An 18,422-nucleotide genomic window follows, 5' to 3' on the forward strand; every position below is an offset into this window, starting at 1 on the left:
CCTATTTATGTATATGTGAATTCTGGGCCTCAAATCCTCACACACACTTGAACATGGTCATTATCCAAAAGATCATCCCAGAATGAATGTGAGATTATTCACCTGTGTAAATCCAACAGTACGACCTATTTCATTCTAACTAGAAGGATTATGCCTTTGCTCTCAAAACAAGATGCAGGCAACTAGACCTTTAGAAAAAAGGATTTTAAGCTATATGAGATATGCATTATTAATCTATATAAGAATGCATTGTTAAGCTAAGAAATAGAGAAACATACTATGCTAAATGAATGCATTTTAATCTAATATGAGATTGCAATGGAAAAATTTAAGCTAAGAATGTAAGAGAAAATGAGTGGATATTTCAGCATAAGTTTGATGAAAATTCCATTTTTCTACCTCTATAATGAGGAATGGAGAGCTTATTTTATAGAATCCAAGAGGTGATCGATGGTCAAGATTAATCAAAATGGATGATCAAGATTGAAAAGGAGAGCTAGTCATAAAGGAAAGTTCCTCATGAAAAGGAAGTTAATTGGTTGCCTTTTAGTGATAAGAGGAGTTAACTAATTCCTTTTTGAGTGATGAAAGGAGTTAACTAATTCCTTTTTTAGTGATAAAAGGAGTTAACTAATTCCTTTTTGAGTGATAAAAGGAGTTAATTGATTCATTTTTGAGTGATATAAGGAGTTAATCCCTTTTCGAGAATATTTAATTTAATAAAATGGAATATGACCTCATAAATGAATAACTTTAATTAACTAAATAATTAAATTCAATAATTAAAAAAAGGAGATATCTTATTAAATTAAATGTATTTAATTCCTTTGTATATTAGCTAAAGAGGTAATTTTAATTTAATTAATGTAGAACACTTATAATTAAATTAAATTAAATCAATAGGTTTATGTAGCTAATTTGAGTCGATACTTAGGAATTAAACAAATAGTGTGATTAATGCAAATTAGGGTTTTTTGCATTTGACACCTAAGTTAAGTAGTGATTATCAGAATTAGAATTGCCTAGTAAAATGGGACTTAGGAATAGTTGAATAAGCCAAAGTTGGTTAATGTGCCAATTTTGGGGTATTACATTTGTCCCTCTTTGAATGAATGTGCGAACAACATGTTCGATTCAAAGAAATTAGAAGTATGAAGCATAAATAAAGAAATGAGATTAGTTTCAAAATTGATAATACAGGGACCAATTGATAAGCTTTTTAAGATTATCTTTAGAATTATGCTTAACCTTAGGGGATCTAGATAGAACACCTGGATATTGAGATCGATAAGCTTTTAAAGGTTGTCTCTAGAACAAAGCTTAACCTTAAGGGATCTAGATAGAACACCTAGATACCAAAGTTGATAGCACAAAGATTGTCAGATTTCATAGAATTGTTCCCAGAATGAGACTCAACTCTTAGGAGTCAAGATTTAGACTGTCCTGATACCTGTCAATTAAAAGATGACAATATTAATCATGATTCATGGAATTATCCCTAGAATGAGGCTTAATTCTTAGCAAAAGTTGGGATTATCTCCATAACAAAGCTTAATCATTAACAAGAATTTGGAATTATCTCCAAAATGGAACTTAATTCTATAGAGTCTAGATAAAACACCTAAATATTGGTCCATAACAGATAGTAAGATCCAATCATGAGTCATAGAATCATCCTCAAAATGAGATTTGATCATCAGGAGTCAAAGTTTAGACTATCCTAATACCTATCCATCAAACTCTGACCAGAAATATTATAATATGTGATAAGTTGATCAAAAGATAAGTTAGATGAAATAGATGTCAGATAGAAGGGAACAAGATGCCTCAAGTGATAAAATGCCCCAAGTAATGAAGACATTAGATTCAGATTGAGTTGAATTTCAGAATCAATGATGTAATCATCCTACCCCCTCGGGAGTGAAATCAAAAGATGACACACCAAAAATATAATGTAGAGTAGTATATCAAGATATATAGAAGAAATATGAGGTATTGAAGAGTATAGAAGGGATCAGAACAACTAGAAGAAAATTTGGAGTCGATTCGAAGTGATTGTGAGGTCCAAAAGACCAAGTTTGACTAAAGTTGACTTTTTCTAGAAATATTGGAAAATTTGAAGAAAAAATGTGATTTGAAAATATTCCAAGATTCACAAAGTATCAACAAAATTAGACTGCACAAGCATTTGATCATGTCGGTCCCAAAAATTTAAAGTGTGAATTTGAGTTTTTTGTGTGTCAAATTTTGAATTCAATCCCAAGAATGAGTTCAAAGAAACCAAACTAGCCAAGAGGGTGATTAATTGATCATTTGTGTAGTAATGAAGAAACATGATACTTTGAAGAAGCTGAAAATCCCTCATCACAAAGGATGCAAGTAAATCAATGATTGAACTATGTGCTTATACAAATGTAGCCCTATGTTAGATGCAACCCTAAGTCTAGTTACCAAGCTTTGACAATTATCATCACTAAGCACGTAGAAAATCCCAAACATCATAGAATCCTAACTAACCTTGCAATCATAGGAATATGAATAGGACATCTGTTCTAGTTTTGTCAGGATTAAATGTAAACATTTGAGGCACAAGAAGCTAGAATGACCAAAACATTTGTCCCTTGTAATGTTGCAAGTTAACATAAGCATCAAAGCATAAACACTATGATGACCAGAATGTTTCTTGCATGCAAACACACCAAACACATGAGAGATCCTTCTTATGCTAAGTAATCAGTAAGTATAATGTCTGCAATGACCCTTACATTTGTAACCTAACACAAAAGTGTGCTAAGTATGCTCGCAGTGACCTGTACATTCACTTCGTAGGAGGAGTATTAGTATTTACTATAGCATAGAGAATTTACTCAAACAAGCAAGGAGAAGAACCAACCTCACTAATTTATGCATATAAAAGGAGTTGAGGTACACACAACCATCCAATACAAGATGAAGGCTCTTATAGAGGACACTCCATTTATATTTATGCTTTAGATCATTGGAACTAAACCACAAACAAAAAGCAAAGAAAAGATCTTACCTATAGTCCTTGCTTCTCTAGTCAAAAATGACATCATCGAGTTGCTCAAGGAGACATTGTTAAGAAAAAGAAAAACAAATAAAGAAAAGTTCAATACATCCAAACAAATTCATCATTTTGAGTTCAAATTTTTGTGTTATAGGATTGATGTCAAGTGTCAATGTTCAGAACATATATGAAAGAAATATCTTCAGTAGGAGGATGACAGTAGGCAGATGCAATCAAAATGACCGATGACTGAAGTCAAAGAGGAATCTTCAAATAAGAAGAACCTTAGTAAGAAACTGAGTGACAGTAGACAGACACAATTAAAACAATTGGTGACTGACGTAGGAAAGATCTTCCATGAGAGGAATCTCAAAAGTGACACGAGCAATAATAGAGAGACACAATTAGTAAAATTGGTGATTGATGTGAGAGATGTTCTGTAAGAGGAATCTATAAGTGATACTAGCGATAGTAGACAGAAATAGTTAGGAAAACTAATGATTTACACGAGAGATGTTCTGTAAGAGAAATCTCTAAGTGATACTAGTGATAGTAGACAAACACAATTAAGACAATTGATGAGTAACGCAAGAGATGTTCTATAAGAGGAATCTCTAGGTGACACTAGCGATAGTAGATAGACATAGTTAGGACAACTAGTGATAGATGTGAGAGAGATTCCTATGACATTGCAGGGGTTACCCCCAAGTTATGACAAGATTCAATCCATGGATACATGAGCAAAAGTAGGAAAGCAACTGTACATGAGCCTAAAGATGCATTGTAAGATATAGAATTTTGATCAAGAGGCACCTGTTTACCAGGTTTTCACCTTCTTGGCATAGATTCTTTTTTTGTTACCATGATGCCTGTTTCCAAGTTTTTACCAATGGTACTTTTTTGTTTTTCAATTTTTTTTGTATTTTTCTCTTTTTTGATTCTTTTTGTTATTTTTGAGTTTTCCATTTTTTTTGGTATTAACAAGGCACCTATTGCTAGGTTTTCACCAAGGTAACAATTTTTTTCAGGACTTTTTGCAACCTTTAGAATTTTTTCAGGACATTTAAGTATATACAGAGAGCTTCTAGATCAGATCAGTTGTAGAACCGCTTCAAGTGGAGAGTGTTGATGGGCTCCTTGAGCACCTCTCCCTTGGTTGTAGAAAGTTGGTAAGCACCAGATCTAAACACTACAATGATTATGTAAAGACCAAGCTAGTTGGGTTCAAACTTCCCTTTTGTACTCATTGTTGTTGATTCTTAGGGTTTTCTCTCAGAACGAGATCACCTAGTTGGAAGTCATGTGACTTAACTTTCTTATTGTAACTTTGAGACATATGTTGTTGATAAGCTCAAAGATGGTCGCACACCACTTGCCAATGTTCATCTAACAATTCTAGCTCTTAAAGCTGAGATATTCCATAATCTTCATCAGTAATGAGGCCTTTCATGGAGATCCTCAAAGTAGAAATCTCGACCTCAATTGGAAGCACAGCATTCACTCCATATACTAAAGCAAAGGGCATCATACATGTTGGAGTTCTGATACTTGTTATGTAAGTCCATAAAGTTGGATTAATCTAAAGGTGTCAGTCCCTTCCAGATTTACTAACTATGCAATAAAAAATCTTAAGGATCACCTTATTGGATGTTTCTACTTGACCATTACCCTAGAGGTGATAAATAGAAGACCAATGTTGTGTGATTCTAAACTTTTTACACAAGTCCTTAAGATCCTTGTTTTCAAATTGTCCTCCATTGTCAGTAATAATAGAGGAAGGTACACCATACCTACATATGATGTAATTCATAATGAAAAAAGATATAGTTTTTCCATTTTCTATGGAAAGAAGGACTGCCTCTACCCAATTAGTCAAGTAGTTTGTAGTGGTAATGATAAACTTATGTCCATTTGAAGAGGATGGGTGAATCTGACCCATGAGATCAAAGGTCCATTGTTGAAATGGCCATAGTGTAACAAATGGAATTAGATCTCTAGCTAGAGCGTGAATCAAATTCCCATGGGTTTAACATTGTTTGTAGGATTTAGCGTATTTGATCACCTCTTGCTCTATACTCAACCAATAGTAACCAACTCTAATAAGTTTACAATCTAGTGTCAAGTTGTTAGAGTGAGATCCACAAACGCCCTCATAGACATCGATTGACACACATTTGGACTCATCGAGTTCTAGACACCTAAGGGGTGTTCCTTTGAGACCTCTCCTAAACAAGTCATCAGCAATAATGACATATCATGAAGCATTGCAGATAAGGTGACATTTTTCATTCTAGGTTAGACTGTCTAGAACAGTTTAGTCGTACAAGTAAGAGCATATATAGTGGTAGCAAGATGAGTTGTGTCCTATAATAGAATAGATCATCTTAGATTTAGGAGAGTCATAGGCAAGTAGAGTAACATTTCCACCAGGAACTCATGTCAAAGATCATTTGCTAGCATCTATAACAAGGAAGCCATAGTAGCTAGGGCATCAGCCACTTTGTTGTCTGTCTAAGGAATCTATTAGAAAGTGATGAGTAAAGTATTTCTTCAAGTCATCCACTATTTTCTTATACGAAATCAATTTCTCATCCTTTTTCTGATATACAGCATTGACCTAATTGATTATAAGTTGTGAATCACCAAAGATGTTTAAATGATCCACTCTCCATTCAACTACAATCTTCATGCCATTAATGAGAGCTTTGTACTCCGCAATATTATTTGTACAAGGAAATTGAATCTTGTATGCCTTGGGTAGTGAGTACCTCTATGGTGTGATGAACAAGAGTCCAGCACTTGATCCCTATTGTGTGAAGGAACCATCAAAGAACATCACCCAAGTTTGATGTGTAATCAGTAGAATTGATTCATTAGGAAAATCAATGTTGAGCTAAAAATGACCTCTGTTGGTGCTTTTGCTAATTGATAAGCAATTGCTTATCCTCTGATAGTCTTTCGTTCAACATACTAAATGTCAAACTCACTTAGTATCATGACCCACTTAGCCAATCTTCCTATTAGAGCTACTTTGCTGAGTAAGTACTTCAGTGGATCAATTTTAGCAACCAGTCGCATAGCATGAGTGAGCATGTAGTTTCTCAACTTTTGAGAAGCAAAGACAACTACCAAATAAGCCTTCTCAATGATACTATGATTCATTTCATAAGAAATCAATGTGCAACTCAGATAGTAGATAGCTCTTTCCTTGTTATCATTGTCTTCTTGTGCTAGTAAGATACCCAAAGATGATTCTATTGCTGAAATATACAAGATAAGAGGCTTCATGTGAATAGGAGGCATCAATATCAGTGGATTAGCAAGGTATTGTTTTATCTATGTTAAGCTCTACTCGCAATCTTGACTCTAGTTGTATTTCACACCTTTATGCAGTGCCTTGGTAAAAGGTTGTGACCTATCTACCAACTGTGAAATGAATCTGCAAATGGATTGAAGTATTCCTTGTAAGCCCCTCATCTAACTGATATTATGAGGTGGAGGCATGTCCATGATTGCCTGAAATTTCTCTAGATCAACCTCGATTCCTTTTGCAGACATACTGTAGCCAAGTAGTTTCCCAGATGTTACACTGAATGTACACTTCTTGGGGTTAAATCTTAGACTACATTTTTTTGTGCAATCTAGGATAGGTCCCAAATCTTGAAGGTGAGTATTGCATTTTGTGCTCTTAACTAAGGTATCATCAATATATTCCTTCATTGTTTTATGCATCATGTCATGAAAAATTGTACTAACTATCCTCTAATATGTAGCACCAACATTTTTCAAGCCAAATGGCATCACATTTCAATAGAAAGCTCCCCATACACAACTCAAAGTAGTCTTTTCTTGATCTTCCGATGTAATTTTGATCTGATTATAACCAAAAAATTTGTCCATGAGTGAGTACATTTCATATCATGCCATCATATACACTATCATATCAAAGTTGGGGAGTAGAAAATCATCCTTTGGACATGCTAAGTTCAGATCTCAAAAATTTGTACAGACTCTGATAAATTTGTTGATGCAGGAGCATCCTAGGTGCAAGGGCAATCCTGCATCACCCAAAAATATTTTATTTTTAGTCTTTTCTATTTTAATAAGGACTAGTAGACAGGGTGGTTACTATTTATGGGAACTTACTATTTTGGTATGTTTTTCATATGAGCTCAGAATGTTCTCATTTTCTATAGGAAGGTTCATTTTAGAGTTGTAAGCCTACCATAAAATTGCATTGCTCAAGCACTAGTATCAAAGAAGTTATTGCAGATTTTTGGTGGAAATAATTGCAGAAAAATCTTCAGACTCACTATTGGAGGCCTTAGATTGCCCAAATGAGGTCTGAAAAATCGATGGAAGGGTGCTTACACTATTCTAAGCTTGTAGATTAGGATCTAGCATTTTTGAACAATGGTTATAATAGCCAGTCAAAGCAATGGTTCATGAATTATGGCCTTCAAAAGTTGTGCTACTAAAAATTCTAACAATAATTTGTCAAAGATGTATTTGGTCAATTGTATGTGCATTGTTAAGGTCTATCGGCCCTAGGTATTAAGTTTGAGCATCTAGAACCTTCCTAGGCAGCATAAAACTACCTATTTAAGAAAGGCCTGAACATTGTCTAGGACAGCTCTGGATGATAGTTCGCAGCTTGTCTTGCAAATTATTGCACTGAAGGCACCCATGAGGGTTAGCATATTGTACTTGTGAATTCTATAGTTCTGCATTTGCAGTGCAAATAAGAAGTCCATATTTTGTTCTTGCATTTTCTGTATATTTCTATTATGAGTTTATGGTATTAAGGGGAGCTCCCTACATCATTTTTCATACTTAGAAATTGGAACAATGTTTGATATTCATTCCATGTAATCAATAGCTCGGATGAAACTATCTTTCAAAAGCTTTTCCAGTTCAGCTTTGACAATTAATGCAACATAAGGATGCATTTTTAAAAGTTTTTGTTTCACTGTTTAACTCCTGGTGAAATGGACAAGCGATGCATTATAAGATCATGATCTAATCCTGGCATGTCTTAGTATGTCCATCCAAAGTTTATCTTTTTCTCTTGGAAGAAGGCAATTAATTCCTCCTTTTCTTCTAGAGATAGTGACTATGTAAGATGTATCATGTGAGGATGTTCTTATGTTCCCAAGTTGACTGGCTATGTTGGCTCTATCAATACTAATGATCTTTCCTGAAAATGACTAGGAAGTGCATCAAATATCTCATTTGCAGGCACCTCAAAGAGGTTTTCACCTTTGGATGCATCTTTTGTTTTTACTTTTTTAGGTTCCTACACTACCACAATGTGGTTTTCACCATCGGACCTTTTATTTCTTTTCTTTTTTATTGTATAACTGAGATATTTGATGTCAGCTTCAATCATGTTAACACTTTGTTTGTTGGTGGAAGACATTATAGGTTCAACAGTGTTTAAGTAATAGGCAAGAACATAGTCATTCTGGAATGTAGGGACTTCACTAGATGCATTAGAATTCCAATCTATGAGCTCGGGATAGGTGAATGAAAGAGACATGATGGGTTTAATAGCATTCACAATATAATCATCAAATGCTTGGACAAGCAACTCAAGACCTAGAGTTACTTCATCTATAAGTGTGTTCGAATGCCTTTGAGTTCTAATGTCATTAATCAAAGACTCGATGACACCAGTTGAATAAGACTCATCCGACCCAACCCTAGATGCTTCACCTACTTCGAGGAGGTTTTCATAGACATGAACTTGATCTATATCTTTGTTTTTAGTTTCTTCTAAGAGAGATTCAAATTCATATTCTTGAGAATCTATGCTACATGGTGAAAAATTGTAAATTTTCCCAATAGTGATAGGGACAAAATCTCCATCATCATCTAGATTTTTACAAAGATACTCAATGTGTAAAGCATGACTAGACTCTTATTTTTCTTGCTGGGTATGATGTGAGTAAGTAGTATCATTAGAAGAAACACTATCACCATCCATGGTGTTGACACATGGTACAAAATCATCAAGTTTAGCAAAGAATTTAGCAAGATCATCAGGAATGGGATAAGGATAAGGATCCTCATCATCAACATTGTCTTAATGATCATCAAACTCATCTTGTGACTCATTTTCAAATGAATTTTCAGGTTCTAGTACAAATTTATTGATCCCTAGATGGAAGGGAATCTTCTTGAAGCCTAGACCAGATGTATCTCAGTTCCTCCTAGCTATCGCTTTGACTAGATCAATTAGACCATTTTTATTGCATCCAATAGGACCAATTCCCTTGTAGCCAAACCATTTCATGAGTTTAAGACTTGGACCATACTTCTCTTGAGTAATTTCATGAGACTATTTTGTGAGGTCAACCATAGTTTCCTCTTTGTAGATCCATGCAGCAATAGCTCTATTTTCACTTTCCTCCTTGAGAGGGACTATAGCTTTGACAAATGTACCATTATACTTGGTTTGAGGTTTTAGCACAAAAGGTCTCTTTGCTTCAAATGGTCTCCCATAATGATGGGGAGATTCAGGAAGAGATGTGAAAGATAGAACAGGTCACATTTGATACTCACCCATTTCAGTTTCTTTCAGCTTTAGTGACTACTCGATTTGCTTCAACTTGTTATCATGGTAATCTATAGACTCTCTATTAGTAGGTATGAAGTTTGCAGCAAATTTCAGCATGTACAGGTATTAGCTAGTACTTGTAGGTATAGTGACTTTAGAGCCATGAAATGGGAACTTTACACATCGATGATAAGTGGAAGGTACATCTTGCATCTCATGTATCCATGGTCTTCCTAGCAGAATATTGTAAGATAAGGGAATGTTCAAGACTTGACAAGTGACATCCCTTTCAATAGGACCAACCTAAAGAGGTAACACAACAAGACCCAAAGACTTGCACTCAACTTCATCATACGCTTTGATAGTTATCTTACGACGAGGGTCAACAAACTCTTCAGAATATTCTAATTGTCTGAGCAAAGTAGTAGAAACAATATTCAAACTAGCTCCATTATCGATAAGCATGTGTTGGACATGTTTATGGTGTATCATGACCTCAATGTGTAGAGGTTAATGATTATGTAGGTGATTTAGTGAATTTTCATCTTCCTTAGAGAAGGTCATATAGTAAGGTGAAGTTAGATGACCTACCATAGATCAAGATCTTGAGGGATACTTGCCTCAGTGAGGGCTTTTTTGCAAATCTACCTATGAGGATGCAAGATTTTGAGTAGTTCAAAGATTGTGATTTAAGAATTTTTTCATTGTAACTGATCGAGTATACTATAAATAGAAATTTATGTTCCTTTGTCGGATGGAGCAGCAAGAGGTTTGTCTTTGTGTTGTTCTATTTCAGGAGCAGAAGGCATAGGGCCTTTGAGTACTAACTTGGTGCGAGAATGTGTAATAGCATTAGCACAAGTTTGTGATGACTCACTTTCAGATGTCTTGGAAGTAGGACCTCTTAAAATAAATGGTGTCTTAGGTTTAGTTTTGCAATGTTTACCCTTGATGGTGATAACGCCACAATACTCAACACCGATTGGTTCAACCATATGGATTATCTCATCATCATTGTTAGAGTATGTATAGTTGACCTTGTTGTTAGGTTTTGGTTTTTAGTTTTCTCCTCTTTTGTAATGAGGGAATGGCTCCTTGAAATTCTTGTGATCCGAGTTCTTGTTATGTCCATCTACAACAATGTCATCATTGTTGATTAGGTCTTGGATTTTGTGATGCAAGTTGATATAGTTATTGGTTTTGTGACCTTTGTTTTGGTGGTATTCATAAAATGAAGTTTCATTCCACCATGGTGGTAGTGGTTGTGGATCACAAGGATTTGAATTTCCCAGTGGAGAAATGAGTTTGTTTTGTAACAAGGTCTTGTAAACCATGTCCAAAGGTTCACCAAGAGGTGTAAAATCTTGTTTAGGGCATGTAGCCCATGAGTTTTGTGGTTTGTTCTTAGATGTCTTATTTTCAAGAGGATATTTCTCAATATTCTTGGATGCTCTAATATTATCTATAAGATTGAACGCTACCTTAATAGGTTTAGTAGTAATGTTGTCAGCAACTCTATCATGTACAATCTCACAGTTTTTGTTCACATATCTAGACTTGTCTTTATTAGAGGTTAACCCTTGTTTAGTGTCCTTTTGAAGGGTTATTTCACCCCTTTTGACCATGAATTCCTCTATTTGAATAGCTTGTGTGACCATATCTTCAAAGGTACGTGGACCTTGAAGTTGAAATCTATACCCAAAATCAAGTAGGAGGTTATCCATAAAGATGTCAAGTTTCTCTATTTCTAGGATTTTGTGTGAGTATTTGGTGTAAATTTGTCTCCATCTCTGAAGGAATGTGAGGAAAGGTTCCCCAACTCTCTATTTAAGGTTGCACAAGTCTCAAATATTAACTAGGTTTTCTATATTGTGAGAGTAATGTTCGACAAACAAGTTAGCAATCTCATCAAATGTTTTGATACCAATAGGAAAGTGTGAGAACCACTCCATAGCCTGACCATGTAGACTTCTCAAGAATAGACACATGAGATATGTCTGATTATGCATAAATTTCATAGACAAGGCACTAAATTCTTGTAAATGATCTTGGGGATCGATGGTTCCAAAGTATTTATCGTACTTAGGTAACTCAACTTCTCTTGGAAAAGTAGGTTTGTCTATACTCCTGTCAAAAGGAAATGGACAAAGAGAGTCTAAGGTGTACATTTTTGTAGGTTTGTCTTTATTTTGCATCATTAGGGCTAACTATTCTTGCATGATTTTTAGTTGCTTTTTCAAGTTGGAAGTCTCGGTTTCCTCTTCATGCATGATGATGGTTCCAATGTTAAAGTGATGGGGCAGCTTAGCTCCCTCTTGGGCAAGTTTGAGAAAGTATTTCTCTTTCTCTTCGTTAAGCAAGATTTCCATGACCTTTTACAAGATTTTTTCCTTACAACATTTCTTGGTATGATCAGGGAGTATTTCTACCTCTTCTTCATTCTCATTAGTAAAGAGAGGTTTCTTATGTCTTTCATTCCTATGTTGATCTTGGTCTCTACTTTTTTCTCCATGTTCAGTTTCTTGATCAACCATTGTAAGATGTGACAAGTTTCAATGTGTTTTGGTTGAAAAAGTTGTTTGAATAAGATTTATGTTGTATTGTTGGAGATGTATGACCTTGTCTATTTTCAAGATCCTCTTGATCCAAGGGGTTTCTGGTTTGTTGTAAGTTTAAAGAGAACATTCTTCAAACACGAGATGATCTAACAAGTGAGGGGGGATCATGAAGATTCCTCACTAGATGAACTAGAATTAGACTGTGTATGAACTGAAGAGTGACCTTTTCCATTATTAATACCCCTAGCTCTACCTCATCTAGGTCTTTGGGGATAAAACACGTTTCCACTTCTTGTTGCCACATTCATAGACAAGGACAAAAAGTGAAAGCTTAAACAGGGACCACACTAGAACGTAGCCTCAAAAAAGAAAGATAAGTTTATTGTATACTAAGGTATGAGTTGTTTGAGTAGTGGCTAGAAGAGCCAAAGATTATGACTACCAAGACACAAAGAATGACAAGCACAAGAGACCAAGGACAAAAAAAACAAGAGACAAGACTAGTTTGTGTGTAATTCACAAGTCATTAGCTAAGCAAGAAGATGTTGTTTGAAACTATGTGCAAATAGAGAAGAGGTACAATGTTGTAGATAATAGACCAGATTTAGAGCATAGGTAGCACTGATAAAAAAATTTGACAGTTCACAAGTGAAAATAGGACCAAACTAACAAAAGAGACTAAATTTTGAAGAGATTTTGCAAGTTTCAGACAATTCTGGACAAATTGTTGGTTGTTTTGACAAATTTCAAACAATTAGTAAGACTATTTTCAAGTTTTGGATAGCATTTTGGTTGTTTTGAACAAGACAGTTTTCAAATAAACACGGGAAGCAAATAGTAGTTTCAAACAAACCAACCGAGGATGAAGTAACTCGGAGGGTCGAGGGAGTCTTGACCTTTAGTTTTTTTAACAAGTTTGGACAATGTTTAAATACTCAATAACAAACACGCTTTTAACCCTAAAACAAAAAAAATGGTAGAGAAGGCAAAACCTTTGTCCTATAACTTATGTGCATGTGTGCACTTCACATAGTCGTGTCACCCCCTAGAGGGAGCTCATGTTTTTGGTGTATTCCAAGGGATCAATAACATATACGCTAAATGAACACCCTTGAGGCAAGGGTCAAGCATGTATACCACCTTTCAATGCCCAAGTACATGCCTATGGTGAGATTCTTCCCCCTCCTTGTACAAATATTATGCCCCCTTTTGGAGGTGAACCAAGTAGCAACTAACTAAGAAGTTTTTACTTGGATTCCATTTATATTAATCCTCAGTGGCTTCACAAGTGAAGTTGAGGCCAGTAGCCCACACCAGCATCTATAAGTGCACACACTTGACTAGCAAGACTGGGGTCGGTGCCAACCAGTGCAGTTTATAGAGCCTCTTCTCGATATGTGATATCAGAATGAAGAAGAGGAAATTAATATGGCTTTGGAGTCTTTTTCTCAACAAAGCTTCTTTATTAGAGTGAGGTGGAATCTCTGGCGAAAGGAGTGTACTCACTTGGGTCACTCTCAGAGGTTGGATCACTTCGGCAGGCCCTCTAAAGGATGACTCAGACTGGTGGTTCAAATCTAAGGGTCCAAGTTTCTAATTTACCTCAAGGGCAAAGAGCATACTCCTCTACCTCATTTCCTTGCCCAAACATGCAAGACATGTTAATCACCGAGTTAGCTTAATCGATCCCACCATGGCCTATTCCAAAACTTTGATCCCCTAAAAGGAAATCATCACCTCTTCATTAAAGGCTTTGTTTAGGAGAACCACTAACTTGCTTCCCTTAGATGCCATCTTTCATAGGCTTCTAGGTTTCTGATTTACCCTTGGTCATAACCTCCAAGTGGTAGTGAGCATACTCCCATCTTCCCCTATCTTGCACCCTACGAAGTTTACAAGCCCTATTTATACTATGTGTGAAAAGCAATAAAAGAAGACACAACGTTTAAGTGGGTTTGAAATAAGTCTTCATAATGTGTATCTTTGACAAGCATCCTACATTCACATAGTCAAACGGAAGCTTAACTATGGGAAAATAAAATTTAACTTTTTTTGTTCTTTTTTATACCCATAAAATAGCTTAGAAAATGTCAAAACCTATGAAAACATCAAAAGTCAAAATTTGTTTTATACTCATACTGATTGTGTGAATGCAAGACGCTTGTCAAAGATACGCATGACGAAGACTTATTTCAAACCCACTTAAATGTTGTGTCTTCTTTAGCATCAGCATGTAAATTTTGGAATACCCATGTAGGTTATAAGCTATGAAATTGTGCTTCATTTTAGGTTATTAACAATGAATATCACTATTCCTATTAACATTTTGTCTAAAGTCTATACTTCTTATAAAGAAATTATATATGAGTTTTCTAAGATTATTATTGTGCCAACATTAAACTGCTTAGTAAAGCTTCATTGTGTCAAGCCAATAATTTCCTCATCTTAGTGTTTTAGTGCATCACCTTAAGTTTCAGTATTTAATTTCCAAGCAAGAAGTCTTTCTTACCCTTTTCCAACCAAATATTTGACATTTTAAAAAAAAAGTATAAAAAGAATTTTGACTTTTGATGTTTTCATAGGTTTTGACATTTTCTAAGCTATTTTATGGGTACAAAAAAGAAAAAAAATTAAATGTATATTCCCATAGTTAAGCTTTTGTTTGACTAAAGTTGTTTTCTGAAGCATATTCTCACACACACTTCAACATGGTCATTATCTGAAAGATCATCCCGGAATGAAAATGAGATTATTCACCTAAGTAAATCCAATAGTGTGACCTGTTGCCTTCTAACTAGAAGGATTATACCTTTTCTCTTAGAACGAGAAGCGGGCAACCAGACCTCTAATACAAAGCATTTTAAGCTATATGAGATATGCAAGATTAATCTATATGAGAATGCATTGTTAAGCTAAGAAATAGAGAAACATACTATGCTAAATGAATGCATTTTAAGCTGATATGAGATTGCAATGTAAGAATTTAAGCTAAGAATGTAAGAGCAAATGAGTGGATATTTCAGCATAAGTTTGACACAAATTTCAATTTTCTACCTCTATAATGAGGAATGGAGAGCTTCGTTTATAGAATCCAAGAGGTGATCAACGGTCGGGATTAATCGGAATGGACGATCAAGATTGAAGAGGAGAGCCACTCATAAAGGAAACTTTCTCATGAAAAGGGAGTTAATTGGTTGCCTTTGAGTGATAAAAGGAGTTAACTGATTCCTTTTTAAGTGATAAAAGGAGTTAACTGATTCTTTTTTGAGTGATAAAAGGAGTTAACTGATTTCTTTTTGAGTGATATGAGGAGTTAATCCCTTTTCGAGAATTTTTAATTTAATAAAATAGAATTAGACCTCATAAATGAATAAGTTTAATTAATTGAATAATTAAATCCAAAAATTAAAAAGAGGAGATATCTTATTAAATTAAATGTATTTAACTCCTTTCTATATTAGATAAAGAGGTAATTTTAATTTAATTAAAGTAGAACACTTATAATTTAATTTAATTAAAGCAATAGGTTTATGTAGCTAATTTGAGTCAATACTTAGGAATTAAATAAATAGTGTGATTAATGCAAATTAGGCTTTTCTGCATTTGACACCTAGGTCAAGTAGTGATTATCAAAATTAGAATTGCCTCGTAAAATAGGACTTAGGAATAGTTGAATAAACCAAAGTTAGTTAATATAACAATGTGCCAATTTTGGGGTATTACAATTTACATAACTCAAATCACACCCTTGGGGCTACATATTTAGCCCGTATTCCCTAGTGCTTGGCTAGAACCACCTACAAGCCAAAAATTCTAGGACCTTGCACTATGATCCCTAGGTGCTTCTGCACCAAAGGGGCCATGTGACTATCACAATCTCTTGTTCCCCACTAAAAAATATTCAATTCTTCCATCACAATTATCTATTGTCATGGATTTTTTTCATTAAAATGATTGCATCTTGAACTAGGCCATGATACTCTTATGTTACATTTACCTCAAGAAAATTTGTGTGTTGATATGTGTGTGTGCGCGCGCATGCATGTGCATGCATATGTGCACCATTAGCATATCAAAATTACATTCCACAGGAAATCACTATATTTGTTCAATATCATGCTACTATACACTTTGTGTGATAACTTAATGTTTTGATTAAGTAAAAACAAGTTTTGAAAGGATCCAGAACATTGTACAAAGGGACAAGAAAGATATAACAACAAGGATCTTAAAACAACTGTGGATTACCACCCAACAAACTAGAGGGACACACCGAAGTTTCCCACAAGAGGGAAAACAACCCAAGAAACCATAGACCATCAAGATTTATATTTTAGTCATGTCTTTTGAGAATGTAAAGACATATCAAATGAAGGTTTAGAGGATTTACCTTTTTTTCCTTTAACTGATGAAGGTGTGGTAACTTAATGTTGGTCAAAAATATGGGCTTCTTTTTTTGAAACCATATTTTGGGTGTTACATATGGATTTTGTATCTATTTTCAAACTCAATTTATGTACCATCCATGGGGTAAAAATTTATCAATGGTGTCTTTAAAATAACTAGGTTACAATGCATTCCTCCCTATTCACTCTTATTTTATAAGAGTCTCATCATCAATGATGATTTATTATCATCATGTGTAGGTTTCAACAAAAATTTATGCATCCTTAGGTTCCCCTTACCTCTAAGATTGTGCTTTCTAATTTACTTGTTGTCGTGTATTCATCAACTTGTGAAAAATTAACACAACCCTCTACATGATCTCTCTTACAATGTTGCAACACTCAAATATCTAGTGAATGAATAAAACCCCATTAAAGAAGTTTGCATCCTTATCTCCCTCCATCTCCATGTTGTCCAATATCTAATCACACATTATGCTTGGTATAGATCAACTTATGTTTGCATTATCATTACATGTGTAGGTATTCCTTTCACCACCTTTCTTGTGTTCTCAATGTTTCCTTTTCCATTGCTACATGCACTCAATTGTCTACAAGGATTCTCAATTTTAAGCACCAACTAGTAGAGATCTACAAAATTAATTTTTTACCAAATAAATATTATATTGCATTGCACTTACTAACTGGTCATATTCTTACACATCTTATTGATGTTTTTTTATTAAGGAAAACAGGCTTTGAAGGGCCCTAAAACCCTGTACAAAACAAAGATTTTTCAATGAAGTCCAAACCAACAATACAACATGTCAAAGGAGAAACAGATCAGCAAACAAGAACATGCGACCAAGGTGGCATTGCAAATAAATAATATTTTCTAGCCACATAAACAAGATGAACATGGGCACCTAATACCCCATGGTAAAACATACCATGATAGACAACAAAAAACAGCAAGCCAAAAGAGCTAGGAAGAACAGAAACGAAACGGCCACAAAAAGGGAATAAACCTTTCCCTTTTGACCTCAATTTTTGAGAACGTAATGTCATATCAAAAGAAGGAGTGGATGGCTTGGCATTTTTACCCTTTACTATGGTCCATCCATCCTCCACCAAACCAGCAGCCTTCTGCCATGCAAAAATCTCATCACCACATCCAACCTCACCATGATTAGCACCACCACAGTGAGAACTAATCATAGTAGAAGCAAGGGCAGAAACAACAAAAGGAGGGGCAGCATCAACTAGAGATGGAGCAACGGGATGGGATCGTGGCACATCTTATTGATGTTATCTTCCATGTGACTAACAAAAATGGTAAGTTTAGAGAGCTCATTCATGCATTCATTCATGATTGACTCGCTTTATTGTAGTCTCTAATTCTAATAAGGAAAAAGAGTATAGTTAGTCAATATAAACACCCCTTAAGTTTAGTCACCATGTAATCCCACTTTGAGATTGCATTTATCCCTTTATACAAAACTCTTCTATATGAAGTCAACCAAAAGCTAACATACTCTTTCAACTTTAAGTTTTTACATTTTATTATCTTTGAGTACTTCAATTATTTGAAGCACAAAATGTCTTCAACTCTGATATATTCAACCAATTCTCTTAGATTTAAGCTTCCTAAGTGGCATTGGAGATCAAATTGATACTTGATCTTATCCTTCATTAAGGTAAATGTAAATCTCTCTTTTTTCAAATCAATGGCATCGCAAACACATCATGACCATCTATCTCATTATCATCATTATCTTCTATGTGCAAGGATAATGTGTTAGAAGAATTATTTAAATAAGTTGAAACTTGAAAAACACTTATATTATGCCAAAGAAAATTTACTCAGAGAACAATAGTTGAAACATTTAATG

General features: G+C 34.7%; 1 pseudogene; it reads right to left on the reverse strand.

Annotated features, from left to right (window-relative positions):
• Positions 1-17,748, reverse strand: part of LOC149568435 (large ribosomal subunit protein uL2x pseudogene) — a 30,605-nt pseudogene extending 12,857 nt beyond the window's left edge.
• Between the last annotated feature and the right edge of the window lie 674 nt (positions 17,749-18,422).

Source organism: Cupressus sempervirens, chromosome 3 (genome assembly GCF_028749045.1).
Source record: "Cupressus sempervirens isolate cs-2001-9-10 chromosome 3, ASM2874904v1, whole genome shotgun sequence".
NCBI classification, from domain to species: domain Eukaryota; kingdom Viridiplantae; phylum Streptophyta; class Pinopsida; order Cupressales; family Cupressaceae; genus Cupressus; species Cupressus sempervirens.